This window comes from Furipterus horrens, unplaced genomic scaffold (assembly GCF_987537825.1).
Source record: "Furipterus horrens unplaced genomic scaffold, mFurHor1.1.pri manual_scaffold_13, whole genome shotgun sequence".
Taxonomy (NCBI): domain Eukaryota; kingdom Metazoa; phylum Chordata; class Mammalia; order Chiroptera; family Furipteridae; genus Furipterus; species Furipterus horrens.
Window position 1 is genome coordinate 27,932,667 of NW_028327183.1, and position 8,818 is coordinate 27,941,484.

An 8,818-nucleotide genomic window follows, 5' to 3' on the forward strand; every position below is an offset into this window, starting at 1 on the left:
AGGAAGGGTGAGATGATTAAGCCTGTGAGCAACTGAGAGCCAGAAAGGCTCTATATGTACCCTGTCAGCCCTGCCCCTTGGGTGGGAAGGCTCTAAGTGGTGTGTTGGGTTTTTTTTTGTTTGTTTGTTTTTTTTACTACTTTCCAGAATTTCCTGTGGATAGAGCTCCAGCCACTCTCAGAAGTAGCAGGCTTCCTCAGTGCTCTTAGGACCCCTTCCCTTTGCTGCCCTCCTCCCCGTCACTACTTACTACACTTTGCAAATTATCTACTGGAACTTGAATCCTAGCCTCAGGGTCTATTTCTGGGAGAACCCAGGCTGGGGGTGGGGAGGACTGGTAGGGGCAGGGTTATTGCTTTATAAGAAGGACAAAAACAAGATTAGTCACTCACAGCCCTGCCCCTTCAATCATTGGTTCATCTGCTGTGTCTTAGGTCGGGTGTCTGAAAATCAGCCCCGGAGACCTGGATTCTCTGGCAGTGGTTTATTGAGAGCTCTCAGGAGAAACATATAAGGAGCTAAGGGAGCAGACAGGGCAGGAGAAAGTCTGGCTGGGTAAGAGTGATTTTAGCTTAATCCCAGATGGAGCTCTGGAGCATGAATAGAGCCACAAAATTGTCCCTTCTTCCTTGAGGCAAGGAAGCCAGACCTTGACAACCTGATATTGGTCAACTCTTAGCTGCAGGCTGCCCTCAACTGGGGGTTGGGTGGCGGTGCTAAAACCTTTCAAGCATTCTAGGATAGGAGGTGCCAATATTCACAGAAGGCAGGGATCCGGATCCGGTTCAAACAGCCCATGGATTGCAAGTTATAGGAAAAAGGAGCCTCAAAGCTGCTGAAACTTTTGACACAGACAACAAATACTTTAAATATTTAGTGGAACAAAAAAATAGAATAAATTAGCTTCATCTTCCCAAAGTTCATGGTGCACTTGTGGAATTTAAAATAAAGCTACCCTGTACCAGACACCCAGCTCAATACTGAAGGGGTTCTGTCCTCATGGAGCCCACAATCTCCCTTGTTGACCCCATTTCCCACTGTTTCCTGCAAGCACCCCATGCTCCAGCCAGCTGAGCTCTTCCTGACACTTGCACATGTTGTTCCCTCTGTCTGGGATCCCCTTTCCTTTCTCCTCTGCCTGCCGATCTCCACTTATCCTTTCAAACACAGCTCAGACACTGTCCAGATAGTTGTATGTCATGAGCAGATAAGCTTTATCCCAAGGGTTCCAGGAAAGTCTAGTGTGTGAAAAAAAGTTCAGTTCATAGAATTCACCACGGCAACACAGTAAAAGAGAATTCTAAATCTCTCGGACAGTGGAGATGTGTGTGACTGACAGCTGCTGTGCGCCAGTGTCCCGCACTGACTCCTGTGCCCCAGGCACCACGCTGAACCCTCTGCATACAATGACTCTCGAAATCCCCCCTGCAACCCTTGGGGGTAAGCTCTATTGTAAACCACATTTCACAGAGGAGGGAAGCAAGGCACAGAGAGGCTAGGGAATTTGCCCAAGGTCACACAGTCAGTAAGTGGCAGAAGCAAGTGTGAACTCAAACCATTTACATAGTGTGTCATTGCCAAACACTGTACTGAATGAGTGATTGAATGAATGTGGCCAACAAAACCAAAATGATACAAGATCCAGAGAGAGGACAGCTTTGCTGAGTCAAGTCAGGACATGCAAGTCAACCCCTGCAGTGGGGGAGAGAAAGGGAAGGACAGACAATCCCAACGGTCTGGCTGCCGATGGTGGAGAAGGTACCCAGGATGGGTACCTCCGTGAAGCAGACTCCCAGGGACCCAGTGCTCCTTCCTCCCCTGGGTCCCTAGAGCTAAAGGCCAGCCTTCACCCTCCCCACTTATCTCACCATATTGCAACTGAGTGTTCACATGTCTGTGCCTCTCACTACAGATGCACGGCCAGGTTTCACTCCGCCCTTTTTGGCCAGAACTTGTTTGCCCAGCCTCAAAACAACCCATTTTTTCTTGAGTAAAGGAGAGGGACAGCATTCATCACTCCAGAAGACCTGGTGAGAACACGACCAGACCCACTCCAGGAAGCAGTGAAGCAAGAAGCCAGTTACTGGCACGAGGTTGGAGCAGGACCAGCTACTCAACGGACAAGGTACTGACCAGGCACTTGCTCTTTCCCCTAAGGAGGGTCAGACCTAAGACCTGGGGATCCCAGCATTCAAGATTGTGGGTGCAAGGCAGTTAGTAGGGGAACTCAGAGGTAATGTGGAAGAGGGTGATTGTGAGTTCCGAAAGGATGTGCCTGAGAGTGCTGCCTCTTGCTCTGTTCCTAGAATCTCACAGGTACTTCTGGGCTCTGTGGGAAAGTGTGCTGTGATTGATTAGCTATGTCTGTCAAGGATACGGGATTGGAAGTGGGGACATGAATGTTACATGTTTACTATGTCAGGTAGTAGGACTATGGGAGAAGGGGGTTGGGCATGTTACTAGTAATAATAGCAGCTAACATATATAAATGCTCTTCCTGCTCTATTTCATTTAATTCTCAAACTAATTCTAAGAGATTAAGTGTTGTTTTTGTCCCTCCTTTAGAAGGTCAGCTCCATGGGGACCATGACTTTATTTATCTGTGCTCTTTAGTGCCAAATGCCCAACACCTAAAAGAGTACCTGGCATAGGGCAGACATTCAGTGAAGTATTTGCTGTTGAATAGATTAACTCCCACTTTGCAGATAAAAAAACTGAGGCCCAGAGAGGTAAGTAACTTGCTCAAGGTCATGCAGCTAGTAAGAGCTGTTCAAGGACAGTCCCCACTAGCACTTTTCTGCAACAATGGAAATGGTCTGTAACCTCTGCTCTCTAGTACGGCAGCCACTAGCACATGTGGCTACTGAGGACTTGAAATGTGGGTTGGGTGACTGAAAAACTGAATTTTTAATTTTAGGTGATCTTAACTAAGTGGAATTAAAACGGCCACATTGCTGGTGGCAGCCATCGGGCACAACACAGTTCTAGAGCCTGAGGGTTTGACTCCCCCAGGCTGACACTACATTCGAGACTCGGAGAACATGCTGCCCAGGTTCTCCACAGAGGCATTTCAAGTCATAATCCCATGGGGGAGGGCAGGGGGTGTGACCAATGCATGACTCTACAAGCTACTGCATTAGTGCTTTTCCAGCCCCAGCAATCCTGGGAAGACTTTTACCCTCCTCGTCTAGTTTTACACATGGGAGATTAGAAGTTCCAGAGGAGGACAGGGTTAGCTGCTGGCCTTGGACCCCAGCCAAATTTGAAAACCTTGGCACCCCAAGCACTTCGTTTTAACAGCTGTCAGAAGGAAAAGTACGTGATCAGCCTGGCATGTCACGGAGGGGTCGGGCTGTGAGCGATACCAGCTTAGTTAGGGACCTCAGCAGAAAGGGAGGAGCAGTTCTGACCCAAGAGGCTCTGAGACAGAGACAGGTCAAATCATGATGTACCAAGAGCCTCCTGTACGCACTATACCTGCTACCTGCTTCCCCTCGCTCCTTCTCTGAGCCTCTGTCTGGGGGCTGGTATCTTCCTCTCCCTCCACTCACCACATGACCTTGAGGGAGATCATATGCCTGAAGGTGATGAACACTAAGATATAAATGACAAACAGAAAAGGGTTCATTTCCAAATGATTTCTATTGTAACAGGAAGCAAAGGCTTAAGCCAAAGGACAGCTCTTTAATTGCAAGTATATCAGGCAGCATCGCAAGAACTCGTATTTATGGAGCTTTATGTACCAGAGTCATTTAACTCTCCATCAATACCATGAGAGAGGAACAAATGCTACCCCAGTTGGAGATAGGGAAACTGAGGCACAACAAAGCTACGTAGTTGGTCTTCTTCATACACCTGGGAAATAGCCAGGCCAGAGCACTGGGGAGAAGAAGGAAGGAAGAATCAACAAGTGCCAATTGAGGGAGGCACTTGTTCTTCCATTTGAGATTAGGGACCCAAGGGTGGGGCCCAGGATCCCACTGTGGCTCTGCCTATTAGCTCGTCGATACTCCCGAGGTATCTATTGCTTTTTGTCCTCCGGTCTAAAGTTACAAACTTACAGGAATGAGTGAGCCAAGAACTCCGCTTGTGGACGTGATATGGGTTGACCTTTAGGCCTGCTCTTTTTTGTTGTTGTTGTTTGTTTGTTTGCAATTTTTCTAGATTATTCAGCCTCTGGGAGGGAAGCTGAGCCAAGGACAACGTTTGGTGAGAACAGTGTTTCGAGAACAGGCCCCACCTTCTTCTTCCTCCCTCCTCCTCCAGGAAGCTCCCTGGGGGGAGGGAAAGGTGCAGCTGCAAGTAGCAGTTCTCATGGCTCTGTCTCTGGTGGTCACAGGAGCCTGGCTGGCAGTTCGCTGACATCTCTCCTGCCACCTTAGTACTAGCTGCCACCTGTTGGGCACCAGGCAGGTCAGAGCCAACTCAATGGCCTGGAAAAAAAAAGCAGCTTGCAGCCCTTCAGTGAACCTTCCAGCATGCTGGTTAACTGGTTAGCTGTAGGCTGGCATACAATGGCCTGAGTTTCTTATGCTGGTTGCTGCATTTATCAGCTGCATGATATTAGATGTGCCATCCAATCATTCAAAACCTCAGTTTCCTCATCCGTAAAACGGGGATAATAGCATGGACAATTAGGTTATAGTGAGGACTCCACAGGTGATCAAGAAAGTATTTGCACATGGCCTATGCGTCACCCATGACTAACCCACACCTAGCTTGCCTAGACCCTCTCCCCTCACCTTTTTTGTGCCATTTTGTGTGTCCAGAAGACATGCTTCTTTACAATAGTGTGACATTTGTTTTTGTACTGAGGTATTAAGGATGGAAACAGCATGAGCCTCATGTGTTCCACTTCGGTGACAGTTCCAATTGTACCATCTAAGGTCACAGTCACACAGGGCCCCACACTCAGAAAGGCCCCACACTTGAGGTTTAACGCTCTGTGACTGTTGACTTAAAATCCTTAATGATTCTATCTTTTGAATTTGTTGTGTAAGCAGAGCCCAATGGGACAATTGAGCATGTACTAGAAGATTAGAGCCTTGCTTCATATGAGATCCCACCTCTCCTTACGTCCCTGCCTCCTCAGGATGGTTATTGGCCAGTTGTGCCTCTGTCCCTGCCCTGTGATCAGCGTCACCCAAAGGGGGCCTGGGCGCAGGTGCAGGAAGGCTTGGGGCCCCAGGTGCCTGTGAGGGTCTGCACAAGTCCCACACGCATCCCTGTACCAAAGAGAGCACGACATGAAGCAGCAAATAAAATGCACTACCACAGGCTGAGAGAGACACAGTGGAAGAAAAGAAAAAGCTTTCCTCCTGCTTTATGAACAAGGGACCCTCCCATTTTCATTTTGTACTGGACCCTGGCAATTATATAGCTGGCCCCGGTTTTATCTGATGGTGCCTGAATCTCAGAAGTGGCAGGGTGCTAAGACACTGTCAGGGGGTTCCTACTAGTATAGCCTCTGGGGGCAGGGAGAGGTCAGAGCCTTACAAATATGTATTCCTTTGACCCAGCAACTCCACTTCACCATCAGATATGTGTACAAAGGCGCTTGTGTAAGAATATTCCCCTGGCATTACTTATAATGTGGAACCAGCCGTTTGCCCAACAATGCGGGAAGATGAATGTATGACCCAAATCCAGGGATCAGATGCATGCACTATTACAATCATATCGTGAAAGAGAACTTATTGACATGAGAAAAACTCATGATATTTGCAAAAGGGGAAAAAAGCAGTTACCAGGAGGCTCACACTGCGTGACTTCATTGTCATAGATGCATGAAGAATATATGCACGGGGAAAATACCAGGCCGAATACACTTAAGTACTGACAGCTGTTCTCCTCGGGTGGGTGGTTTTTTTCTCTTTTGAACATGTCTGTGTTTTCCAAGTTCTCTGCATGGGGCGTGCACCCCTTTTATCATTGTGCAGAGGCACAATAGCGCAGAGAGCAAGGTTAAGCCAGCAGACTGTGTAGCCAACTGCCCGGGTTCAAAGCCCAGCCCTGCTATTTATAAGCTCTATGACCCTGGGAAGTGATTTAATTTCTCTGGACCTCAGTTTCCACATCTGTAAATAGGGAAATTAATAGTACCGCCCTCAGAGAGTCAAGGAGATTTAATGTTAACATGTGCAGGGAGCTTAGAGCAGTCTAGCACATAATGAGCTACATGTAAGTGTTACAGTATATAAGGGGAAAATATGAAGAGACAACAATATTGATGATTATTATTTTTGGATAGTGCAAAAGTAGATGGTTTGTTTTTCCTTTGGGATTTTTTTGTATTTCTCAAGTCGATGCATTACTTTTATCATTTGAGAGAGAAAAGGTTCATTAAAGAAAAGAAAGTGAAAGGGTAGTTCACTGAGTGGTACTGTATTTGGGGAAAACAGGATGAAGTCAGTTTAGCCAAGTCTGCATGTTTTTCAGGTCAAGGTCATGTGAGGATTCCTGAGCTTTCCCCAGGCCCTTAATGCAGGCTTCCTTCCAAGGTTGTGCATCTTCCCATTCATGAAGAACCCAAATTCTGGGAGACAAATATCAATGCCAAGATGTAAGCTCTTAAAATATCTCTATCTAAATCTCTCTAGATAGATAGATATAGATATATCCATATATATAGCTATATATTCATATTTATATTTATCTATTGCTAGAGAATCTTTAACTATAACTATAAAAAAATGCATCCCACCCAAGAACTCTGAATATAACTCTAACACAAGACCAACCACAATTTGCTCATTTACTTGTTTGCCTCCTTCCCTAAGATCCCTGAAAGTGTCTTCTTTCTATCCCTGGCAGCTACCACAGTGCCTGACACACAGCGGAAATTCCCTAAAAGTCTGTTGAATGAATTAATAAATGAAGGAGTGCATGAATTTGTGTAATAGTAGAGATTTGTGTGTCAAGATACAGGCATAAAACAAGGTGTGGGATTTGCTTTGTTTGGGGTGGAAAGGGGTCAAAGAAGGGTCAAAGATGGGCAAGTAAGTCTTCAGAGTACAAATGATTCCTGAATAAAGTATTGAAGGGTGAATGTGTATTTGTCCCCATAGAAAAGGGGAGATAGGGGACAGCAATCCAGGCAGTGACAACATCATTTAAAAGATCCTCTATGTAATTTCAGGCTCACTTCTTTAATTTTATATATATATATATATATATATATATACACATATATATATATACACACACACATATATACATATATATGTGTGTGTATATATATATATTCTATACTTTTATTTCTTAACAAATTAATTTTTTTGGATTTCATTTACTTATTTTTTGAGGGACGGGGAGGGAGGGAAAAAGAGAAGAGAAACATTGATGTGTGAGAAAAACATTGATCAGTTGCCTCTTGCACATGCCCCAACAGGGGACCTGGCCCATAACCCAGGTATGTGCCCTGACTGGGAATTGAACTGACAACCATATGCTTTGCAGCAACGCCCAACTAACTGAGCCACACTGGTCAGGGCTGAACAAATTAATATTTAATACAAATCCCAGACATCAAAAGTAAAATAATAATAATAATAATCCCATAAATGTAACACTTTTCAGAAAGATGCTGATGTGGATGGGCAATGAACTGAACTAGGAATGGGAAGGCCCCATTCACAGATGAAGACACTGAGTCTCAGAGGCAAAGCTCACTCAGAAGAAATTGATGGGATTCACCCTTTGCCAGTCTGCCCCTCCTATAGCCTAGAGACACACAATCCTGCCATCATTGCACAGATCCTAACAAGGATCCTAACAAGTACCCTTACTTGGCACTAGAGGCAGACTCTGGTGAGAGGTGCTATGGAGAGGGTGGGGGCAGAGCCAGGCCCAGCCTGCTGAGGGGCTATGAGGTACCTTGGTGGGACCCATCTGGGGGAAGGAGACAGGTTGAGTGTTGTGTCTAGAACAGAAGGAATGAAGAAAGGTCTTGAGGATGTGCCTGGTCATGCAGACTCCCTACCCTTTCCTGTCCTGTCCCACTGTCAGGGGCTGCCTCCAGCCATGCTTTGTGTGGCCCTGAAAAGATGCTCTATAGAAAAACAGAAAGAGAAGTTTTGTGTTTGCTTTTGGTTTTGTTACAGCTTTAGTGAGATAAAAGTTCCATATAACATTCAGTGGTTTTTAGTTTATTCAGAGTTGCATGATCATCAATAAATACTATCTAATTTCAGAATATTTTCATCACCCTCCAAAGAAATCCCTTATTCTTCAACAGCCAGACACACACACACCCATTTCCCCCCTCCCCCCAGCCCCTGGCAACCGCTAATCTACTTTCTGTCTCTATGGATTTGCCTATTCTGAACCGTTCATATACATGGAATCATATAATGTATGTCCTTTTGTATCCGGCTTCTTTCATTAATCATAGTGTTTCAAGGTTCATCTATGCTGTAGCAGGAGATGTTTCACAAATGACCAGGTTGATTGGCGATGGTTAAATTCATTCATTCCACAAATATTCACTGAGGCCTGCTGTGTGCCAGCCCTGGCTGAGCACACAGAGACCCTGCCTTGGAAGGTTTCTACAGGGGGAGAGAGACAATAAGGCAACGGGGGGGGGGGTGGGGCGGGGGGATGATTTAGAGCATTACATGATGGCAGGAGCTAAAGTAAGATGTAAAGCTGGAAGTAGGGTGAAGAAAGAGAGAATGTGACTAAACAGAAAGGTCAGCAAGGCCTCGCCCCTAGGGTGAACGCAGGGGACATCCCAGCTTAAGACTGGAATCAGGTGAGAGGGCGAAGATGCCGTCGCGACGCCCCCTCCAGCACTCAGCTCCTAGACACTGATCAGTCC